The sequence below is a fragment of the Erithacus rubecula genome, assembly GCF_903797595.1.
Source record: "Erithacus rubecula genome assembly, chromosome: 3".
Lineage (NCBI taxonomy): Eukaryota > Metazoa > Chordata > Aves > Passeriformes > Muscicapidae > Erithacus > Erithacus rubecula.
The window spans coordinates 60,117,182-60,125,176 of NC_136689.1; the positions used below are offsets into that span (position 1 = coordinate 60,117,182).

Sequence of the window (7,995 nt, forward strand, 5' to 3'; positions counted from 1 at the left end):
TTTTTAAAAGGCAGAGTAACTAAGTATCTTTCTGGCCTGGATAAACTATGATTGAAACACAGATGACTTCTTCCTGGAATAATTTGTTCTGTCTGCTAAACAATCACTTTATTATTATTTACTTTACCATTGCTACTTTACCATTGAAGTGGCAGTTGAATAAATACAAGGAAAATGGTTTCAATCTTGTTACCCTGGCAAGGATCCCACTGACCACAATAGTACTTTACCTTTGCATGGGTTAAGAGAACAGCAGGATCTGAACAGCTGGCCACTTAGTTGGGTTGTTGGTATTTCTAAACCTGTAATAAGGCAGTGCTGGACACAAGTATCTTGTAATCTGAATACAGAGATCCTATAGCATCACTCAAGGCCTCTTCAAGGCAATGCATACAACATACAAAAGCTGTAATCTGTAATGCCACAAATCCTTTATGAGGATTATCTCTCTTATCTCATCTGGCATCAGAGAATTACATGTAATATAGACATGTAAATGGCTTAGTCACAGAAAGATCCTTTAGAAAAAGGTAGCAGAGAGGAAGTTTTGTCTGTTTCTAAGTGAGAGAAGAGGCAAAGCTCTGCAAATGACAAGCGTTTCGGAGCTAAAATTGTGTTTGGACTCAGTTGGGAGAACTTGCCGAGAGAACTGAGTCCTCAGCCTTGCTTTGCACGTAGTCATTTACAGCCATGCAAAGAGAGGCTTGTGCCTCTGATTCCCCAAAGTCAGCCAGTCTGCCTGAGTGTCAGGGGCTATGGGAAGTGTAAGACAATGATTAAACCCTGTAGTTCCGCATTGGCCAAACACAAGCCATAGATTTGAATAATTCGAGCTCAGGATAGGATTGCTTGATTTATGAGGCTCAGATGCATACCTAAACAGATTTACTGATTGCAGAGCCAGCCTAGATTAATCTTTGATAGTTCTCTCCTACTGCCTTCACTTATTTTTCTTTATAGGACCCTGGTGGTTTTTCCAAAGGCAAAACTTACTTAGTATGATGCAGTTTCCCTGCATGTAACTTTGTTCCTTGTAACTCCTACCCGTCTTGTCTCTCTTTCCATTTGTGAGATTCTAACCTAGCCTTGTACACTTGCTCTAGTTATTCCCTTCCTCTTCACACCTGCTTATAATCATATTTTTCTTAAAATCATATTCTGTCTTTTTTGTTTTGGTTTGGTTTTTTGTTTTGTTTTTTTTTTTTTTTTGTTTTGTTTTTTTTTTTTTTGTTTTACATTACCCATAAAGAAGATTTGGGCTTTCCCTTCTAAGAAATACTTATCAACATCCTTTCCCTCTCCACTTACCAGCCCATTACCAACCCTTTCTGTCCTTTCTGTCTAATTGCATCTCTAACAGTACTGGATCTGTTGTTTATTGTCTATAAGCCAATGCCAGGGGCTGTCTTAGATCCTCTCCAGTCTAGCCTCTATACTTCTCATTTATCCCAAACCACTCTCTAACTATGATAGACAAGAAGAGAAAGGACATGTTAGCATACCTTGATGTTATAAACACCTATGTTTATATTCTGCTGTTTCGGGAACTGATTAAAATCCCTCTAAAATTAATGAAGATTTCAATTGATGTAATGATCCTTTGATGAGGACCAGCAAAATCTTACACTATGTGAGTCAGAGTTCAAGAAGGAATTCCAGTATTTTCATTCATAGATGGCTCATTTCCTGTAGCTTTCACACTGTCCTTTCCACTCGACTGACCTCTGTCTGATCGTATACAATCTCCTTTATACTCCCTCTTACAGGATAAGTAGTTGGATATGCATAGAAGAATGTTCCATTTTCTGAAAGAATTTCTTGGATTCCCTGAAGAGATTAGTTCAAAATTTTAATTAGGGGCATTGGCAGAGTTCCCAAATGCTGGTATATTAGGCTGTGGTTTTAATTTTCGTCACCCGTTTAGGTTCCTATACAATGCATAGGATTTCTGATGAGTAATTTACTTGAAATAAAGCACGTTTTGTCCCTCTAGTTTTTGTTCATCCCATTAATACAGATGAGTCATGATTGGCAGCAATGTCTTGTTTTTCCCTTCTGAAGACTGGGGAGGTTGCCCAATATTCTGAGGACAATTGTCCAAAAGATGTCAAAGTTTGAAATGACCAGTAAAAATTCCACTAAAACTCTGGAAGGCATACAGGATGCAAGTGTCATTAATTAAGCTCTAAAAACCTACAGTGCTGTGGGAACCTGGCATAAAGTACACAAGCTGAACTTTGTTTGCAACTTCCTTCTATTTAGGAATTCATTAAAGAGCTGAAGCATTTGCAGAGATTTCGGAACCCAGTGCTAGAATGGCTAATTGCTGGCTCAGTCCTTTGTATACAGTGCAGCACATAAAAGGACTGTGATCAAAGAATGCAGGTGCTGCTGAGGGCAGTGAGAATGCAAGTACAGTGATTGCTTGCCGGATACAATATATAACATTTCATTTAGCTGTGCTTTGCTTTGGTCCATGATAGGATTTTGTGGGGATTGCTGAATGATTTTGACTAGAGCGATTTAGCAAATGAATTGTTTAAGCACAACTAAAAATTTATACTTCTTTAATCCTCCTTCTGTTTTTTCCTCTTCTAGCACCTGAAGGAAACATAACCACTACTGCAGATCTTATTTAAATAAAGGCTTTAGTAAATTTGAGTTAGTTTCATATTCTTCAGTAAGTTAGACGTGGCTATCACAGTTAATTTTTTCTGGGTCCATGATCTTGTAGTGGAGGAGAATGAAGTTGCACAGTACACTATCTTGGCTTACATATCTTCATAGTGAGAGCAGAAGAAGTAAAATAATTTTATGGCTATATTTAACATACCTAGATTTTCTTCTGTTCCCACTCTGTTCTTATCCTGCCAATCTTTTCATTTATTGTTCTCATCAAATAGCAAAGAGAAGTCTATTGTGAAGCTTTCTCCTTTTTTAACAACCATTCTATTTGATCACCCCCCCAAAATAGCACGAGCCATATGAAACAAGTGGAGCTGTGGACCCTGTCTTGGAGAGCATGCATGAGTAATTAAGTAACATGTCCTTCTGTCATCATTTTTGCAGGGAAGGGGATTAAAATCTGTGTTCACAGGCTGAGAGCAGGTGTCTGTGATGAGACCCCATACTGTGACATGGATGCAGCACATTCTTACATGAAAAGCCCTGGCTGATGAAATGACCACAGGAAGACAACATGGAACCCTCCCAGCACAATCAGAAGAAGCTTAATTAAGCTCTGTGGTTAATTTTAAAGTGAGTGTGTGCCTTTTTTAGAAGAGCATTAATAAAACCAAAAACGTGGCATTTTTAAAAATTACATTCTGGTTTTACTGACATTCTTCAAGCAAACTGTCTTGTTTCTTGCATGGTCAAATGATACAGTGACTCAGAAATGAACACACACGTGTTTACGTAGATGGGATTTAGTAATTTACCCAATGTGGTTTGGAGGCTTTTTCCTCAGTTGTGAACTTTTTTTTTCTTTGGCAGAAGGCAGCACTGAACCCACAGTTTCTGCAGTTATTCTCCACACAGTTGTTTTAGTTATATGACTGAAAGCATACAGAGACTACAAATTCCCTATAATCTTGTTAGAACTTTCATTAGAGAAGGTAAAAAAATAATTGGCAAACCCAGAGAAAAGATTAATGCTTGAATTAGAATGATTTAAAAAAAAAGACAGTACCACTGATGGCAACAGTACTTTGCCTTGTATTACATGTACTTTTCCAGCAGAAAACTTAAAAGGCTTTCCTAATTTCTGTGAAGCAACTTGAGAAATTCTTTACATGTACACATGAATGATTATGGCTGTTGTAACAGTGGTAAAGAAGAGCAAGAACAACTTGCTCTGACAATGCAGTGAGTCAGTGCTGAAACTGGAAAGTCAAGACTAAAGTACTCATGCTAACCTTAATGCAGAATTCGGGGTGAAAAGCTGTGACCTAGCTATATATAGATTGATGGAGTGAAAAAGTACAGTTTGCAGCTTCATAGACACCTTTTCTTTTCTCAGTGGAAGAATTTGCTCTTTCTTTCTGGTCTTTTTTTTTTTTTTTTTTTTTTTTTTTTTTTTCCTCCTTCAAAGTGGTTTGGAGTTTTTATTCCTTTAGCCTTAATACGGGCAAGGTCCTTCTCAAACATGAAAAAAGGCTCTGGCTGAGAAATTCATTAGCCAAATTAGAGATAAAATAATGACAGGGTGAGAAGGAGGCAGCAAGGGATGGGGTGGGAGGGGAAATGTGGACAAGGATAGCTAGACACAATTCTCTGCTAGGGTAGCTGATTAAAACAATGGTACAGTACCTTGACTAATGTAGAGCTAATTAAAACTGCATAGGACAAAGCACTTCTAAATATACTATAGGGATCAATCTTGCTATGGTAAATCCATCCCCAGTGAAATTTCATTGACTTCAATGGGTTTTCTTCTGGGATGAATTTGGACTGATAACCTAATAATTCTTTTCTGTCTTTAATTTCTAAGGACTTTTTGTCAGAAGCATGGCAAGGAACTTCAATCTGGCTTTCAAAAGTGCTGAACACCCAAAACTACTACCAAGACCTCCTGGAATTACAGGTACTTGATACCACTGCTAAATTAGGCTGAATTAACTGTTTCATGTTTGCTGTGAGTTTACTTTGTGTACCATGCCAACACATCTGCAAAACGACCCTAAGCTAACCTCCTAAATCTTCTGAGGAAGAAACTTCCAATGCATAGGTGCAACACCTCACACAATGCAATGCAGAGCTTAGTGAAAGCCTCGAGGCAATAATACAGTAAAATTAATTAGTAAAACAACAGTAAATTATAAATTCACGGCATCTGTATTTGCAGGGCAATGGAGAATTTGTACTTGGGCTGGCTATGGCATACTTTCGTTAATCAGTTTCCAACTGAATAACAGACCACAGATTTTTCAGATAAATTGTGTTCAATGTGTTCATACTTTTTGTGAACTTAAAAAATCTGTCTTTTTATGCCTCTGCAAAAATCACATTGAGAAACAGGAAAAAAATAAAGCATCTTACATGGAAGTTACAGCTGTAATCTCTGAGGTGTCCAAGACTATAATGTAAAACCACATCAGACTTTTTTTGAAAGCTTCAAGTGAAACAGAGAACATACTTTTTGAAACAATTTTCCTATTACTGCAATGACTATTGTAAAGCCCTCTCTGCTCTGGCTTCCACTCCATGGAAGATGTACAATACATAGATAATGATAGTGTTTCAATGGCACACTTCTTTTTCTTATTTAACTTTTTGGCTTTAACTGAGAAAAAACTCCAAGCTAACAAATTTCCAACAACAGAAACCCTCAACAATCAATGAATTGTGCTCTGGCTTTATTCTGAAGGCTGGCTCTTAGAGGAGGATTACTAGTTTATCTCTGTTACTTCAAAAAACAGATCTGTTCGATTACCCAAATGTTTGGTTTTAAAAAGGGTAGCTCCTGGGGATCTTAAAGAAATCCACAGTGCAACAGGGAAGGAATATAATAGACTGTTTTGGAAAAAAAATACAATGAGGGGAAAACATAACATACAATACATTTGGTGTGAACTTTTCCCAGAAGATTGCTTGAGCCTCATAGTTCACTTACAACCAAAGTACAGCGATGCTGGGCAGCCTGCCAGTTCTTGTTATTGTAGTACTGTGTGAGCCAGTTCCCTGGTGAAGAAAGAAAAGGAGAGAGAGAGAGAGGGAGGGAGGGAGTTTTCTTTGCCTTTCATAAGTGTCCCATACTTTCCTCTCTGAACACCCAGCCTCTCTTTACATCAAGGTGCTCTGGTGCATGCTACACTGTGCAGATGTCGCGCCCCTCGTGTCACAGGTGGCACTGCCCCAGCTCGAGAGGGATGACAGGGCTGCACTGCCTCACTGCACTGGGGCTTGCAGATGACAGCTCTGCCTCACAGTCTCACAGCGAGGCACCCTGTGATATGCCTAGTGAGGATGAGTAACACCTTGTCCTCACAACAGAAGTATCTGGGAAGGGAAGCATTCCTAGCAGTGAGTGCCAGGCTAAGTTGCATGTCTACACTGAATTTTGCAGTCAGATGTGAGCCAGGATAGCTTGGGCTTAATATCATGCTACAGATGCCAGTGAGGCATCTCTGAGTTGCTCAGAGCACTGGCAGACCTCCTTCATGTCAGCCTAAAAAACAGCACTCAGACACAGATGAGTTAAAGGCTGACAGTCTGGCCCTGAATGTATAGCAAAACTGAGTATGGATGAAAGAGGCCTCCCACGTTCTTGCATCTATATTCTACCTGGAAATTCATCCAAGAACATTTCAAAATCAGCAAACATGGCATGGGGTTGTTTTTATTCCACCCCTCCACATCCACACACCTCCTCTTCATGCTGATATGCTGCCTTGAACCCTGAAACTACAGCACTCTCTGGGAAGCACTTACACAGCCTCTATCAGAAGCATGCTGGGCTCCCAAATGTGATAAGAAGCTGATAAAAATTATCTGGGCGTTAAAACAGCCATAGTGGAAGAATGTTTAGCTAAATAGATACCATCTGTCCCTTACAGAGAGCACGTCCTTGCTCTGCCCTGGCCTGACCACTGTGAGCTATTGCTTTTGTGGTGCAGCCCATGTGTGAACGGGCTGTTGTTCCCAGGACCTGGGGCAACTGTTTATGCAATGTGGACTTTATGAGAAACAGTTACAGTTGCAGGGATTTTTTTTTTTTCTTCTTTTTTTTTTTTTTTTAAGAGTTAAAGATTGGTAATGAAAACAACATTTTTGCCTAATACAGAAAAGTACTGGACTGGATCAGATCAGCTGAATGTTCATATTGGCCTGTACAGCACATTTCTCTGGGGTAGCCAAAGAGGGAAGAAATCCTGAAGAACTATAAGCAGCACTCCAATCACCAAGAGAACTTTCATGTCAGTAACAAACAGAGCAAATATTTTCCAAGGGACACTAGCAGCTGGCACACAGCACTGACTACAGCTTTTTAATGCGTTTTCTCTACCTCCTCATGACACAGTAGAACAGAGCGTGGATAGACTGGCACTACAGATGGCTCATTGAGCTGCTATGCAAATACATAGGAAAAAGGTTAAAGACAAGAATCAGAGGGTAATTTGCTCTGAGAATGACTGAGGAAAACTTTGGGATTTGTGTGACTAAAGAGAGAATGCAGTCTACCTGGAGGAAAATCTAGCAGAGCATGAGAGTCACAAGTACAGAACTATTATCATAGCTCCCCAGAGAGAGACAGGTTGTGAGATCTGCAGTAGGACAGTCACACCAAGCAAATTCCAACTATATTGTAAAAGTGAATCCAAATATCTGCCATGGGTGATACTGAGAGGTCAGACTGGTTGAGCTGCCTCACTGGTTCACCTAAAGGTAGATAGATCAATGCCCCATGATGGGTGACAGAGCCTTGAGGGCTCCTTAATGCTCATGACTGGCCGAATTTGTGGCCTCCTCTCACGCCTCTTCCCACTGACTGCCCAAGAGCCCCATCTCAGCTCAGGCCTGGGCCTCCATCTCTGTTTGAGCTGTGTTGTAGGTAGAGTGAAATGGAAGAGTAGTGTTGAAAGGGACACACAATGATCACTGATTCCAACTGCCTGACCACTTCAGGGCTGACCAAAACCCAAAACTTTCTATTAGGGGCATTGTCCAAATGCCTCTTAAACACTGACAGGCACAGGGAATCGGCCATCTCTCTAGGAAGGCTGTTCCATGGTTTGACCATACCTTTGGTAAATAACTGCTTCCTGATGTCAAGCCCAAACTTGCCCTGATGCAGCTTTATAACATTCCCACATGTCCTGTCCCAAGTTCCCAGGGAAGAAAGCTCAGCACTCCATCTACACTTCCCCTCCTCGAGAAGCTGTAAGGAGCTATTGAGCTATTTATTGTTTTTAGGTCTTCAAAGAGGCAAGAGCAGTTGTTGGTTGGTGTAAAGTTGTTTATTGCAGAAGCACATCAGTCTCAGAGACAAAGAGT

General features: G+C 40.1%; 1 long non-coding RNA gene across 1 annotated transcript in view; it reads left to right on the forward strand.

The window, feature by feature from the left end:
- The window catches only part of LOC306800277, a 28,004-nt gene extending 23,419 nt beyond the window's left edge, over positions 1-4,585 (forward strand). Inside the window, exons 3-4 of the long non-coding RNA XR_013773793.1 lie at positions 3,070-3,258; positions 4,493-4,585. This is a non-coding gene — a long non-coding RNA (uncharacterized lncRNA). The remainder of the gene's footprint in view (positions 1-3,069; positions 3,259-4,492) is intronic.
- Positions 4,586-7,995: the final 3,410 nt, after the last annotated feature.